The sequence below is a fragment of the Oncorhynchus mykiss genome, chromosome Y (genome assembly GCF_013265735.2).
Source record: "Oncorhynchus mykiss isolate Arlee chromosome Y, USDA_OmykA_1.1, whole genome shotgun sequence".
Taxonomy (NCBI): Eukaryota; Metazoa; Chordata; class Actinopteri; order Salmoniformes; family Salmonidae; genus Oncorhynchus; species Oncorhynchus mykiss.
Window position 1 is genome coordinate 12,725,725 of NC_048593.1, and position 2,435 is coordinate 12,728,159.

Below are 2,435 nucleotides of genomic sequence, written 5' to 3' on the forward strand. Positions count from 1 at the left end.
TTCAGACAAAAATTCTGGTTCCTTGTCGCCAATCTGTTGCATCCCCAGTAAAAGGAAGCAGGTCATTTTTAGTTATTTGCAAATAGAAACTTGACAGTATAAAGCGTTAACATCACAAAGATGTTTTTTTTTCCCAACATGACTGCGGATTCAACATAGCAGGTTCCAAGCTGAGTCCATCTGTACCCATTCAAAGGGAGCACACTTGAATACCTTGGCCAACAACCAATGAGGGCCTGCCAAAAAAACTATGCGCATCCAATCAGATACACATTTCCAATATCACGCACTGAACACATGCACTCCATTTTAACCAGGTGTGCATAGTAACATCCTGCTTATCTCTCAAACACTACAATGAAAATGATTACATTGCTGCATTAGAGAACACTATTTCTTCAAGGGTTGAGTTCAATACATCATTTTTATTTTGGGAGTCCAAGAGATGACTGACAACATTCAATTTTCCCTGCAGTCTGGGGTGTGGCACATGTTGAATGAATGTGTCCTACCAAATGAGGATTGGAAAGGTCCCCAATCTGAACTGTCCAAATGGTCATCATCGGAGATACCTTCCAGGGGTTGCTGGCTATCAATGATCACGGTCATCAAATCCCCCAGCTCATTTGTCTCCGGTCTTAATGGGAGTCTGCCACCAGTCTTGAAACTCTCCCTACGAGCAACTGCAATTGTCTTCTTTAAGTCGATTTTTATGTTTTTCCACAGGACCTAAGAAAGACAAAACAATATAGAAATGATACTAGTAATTAAGTATCATATTGATTGTGATACATTTCAGTCACACAAATACATTTAGGCCCCACTGTGGTGTGTTACACAAGAAAACAAACATTTTAACCTGACAATAAATACAGTATCTTACCCGAAGCATCCTTTTGTTGGCTTTTTCATTTGCGTTTAATTCATTACAAATAGGTAGTCCAGGCATTATTTTTCTTGTAATCTGTTGATGAATGATGCTGTTTCTTCTCAATAATTGGGTGGTTTGACACAATTGTGACCCACCACCTGGATTCGGTCCTATGTAGCAAAATTTGAAATGCTGTTTTTAACGTTGGATAAAAGCAGAGACTCAGAGCTAGAAAGTGCTATATCATACTGTTACGAACCGGCTCATAGCCCGTAACAAAGGGAGATAAAGAAATGACAAACATATTTATAAAGTAAAGTAAACTACATCCAAGTAACAACAGTGTGGATGGATGCATAGATGGTGATAATGAGAGGTGCCAAAACAAATTAACACAAATGTATTTAACCTGGGACACACCCGGGCCCAGGTGTTTCCCATTTCGCTGACGGCCCTCCCGGCTCCGCCCACCGACATCCTAATAAGGAAAACAAGAGCATAGAGAATGAATTCGTCAGACAGAGTGGGAGGGTCGTCACAATACACTGCAGTTGAGGAACAATGGAAAAGTAATTATTTTTTGAAAGTTGATAAACTTGTAACCACTCTTTAGAGAAAATGGTCCTTGAATGTTTTGGTACACCTACTGGAGAGGTTTTCTGTGTCAGCATCGTTCACACCCTCTTAAGCCTTAGCCCCACCCATCTCTTTAAGGATTCACATGTGAGGCCATAAGCTAAACAGAGTGAGTAGCGTAATTAACAACCAACGATTTCAAGACTAAAAGAGGTAAAAGTAGTCGCCTACAATAAGGAAAAACTCCAGGGAGAAATACACTTTATTTAGCCCTTGGCCTATATCCTAATTTGACTTTGGTTCAAGTCCTGTTGTTCTTAACATTACCATCTCTGGTCAACACACACTATATCAAATAAGATCTACGTTTATTTGTCACATGCACAGGATACAGAAGGTGTAATGGTACAGTGAAATAGTTACTTGCATATTTGCATAGCAGCAAAATCAAAAACAGAAAGTGTCCAAACAAAAATATTTGATACATATTTGATCATTATTAGATGACGCTTATCCAGACACACCTGTCTAAATGGATGGGTCATGTGAAAGAAATGTTATAACCATCCCCCAGCCACATCTAGCTAAGTGGATGGGTCACTATTGTCTGGACATGTATAAATGTTCATGAAATATAATATATGGCCTTAATCACCCCCAGACACACCTGACTAACTTGATGGATCATGTAATCATCTGGCAAAGTGGAGTCTTTTCTTTGGACATTTAGCTAGCTAGCTACCTAGATAAACAATGAATCGGCATAATCACAACCCATACTACTACCACCAATACAAACTCATTGTCATAGCTGTAGTATTAAACAGCAGGTAGCTAAAGCTAGTCAACTAGGATCAATGTTAGATAGCTAGCTAACATTAGGCTATAACTTGCTATTCAAATAGATTTCACATTTCTTATTCTAATAATATCACTACACAGATCATACAAGGAACGTTAGCTAGAGAGCCAGCAAGCTAATATTCGC

General features: G+C 39.0%; 1 long non-coding RNA gene across 1 annotated transcript; it reads right to left on the reverse strand.

The window, feature by feature from the left end:
* Positions 1-405: 405 nt before the first annotated feature.
* On the reverse strand, positions 406-1,238 carry LOC110509362. Its single transcript, XR_002471426.2, has 2 exons — positions 884-1,238; positions 406-729 (listed from the first exon to the last, which is right to left on the reverse strand). It is a non-coding gene; the product is annotated as an uncharacterized LOC110509362 (long non-coding RNA).
* Between the last annotated feature and the right edge of the window lie 1,197 nt (positions 1,239-2,435).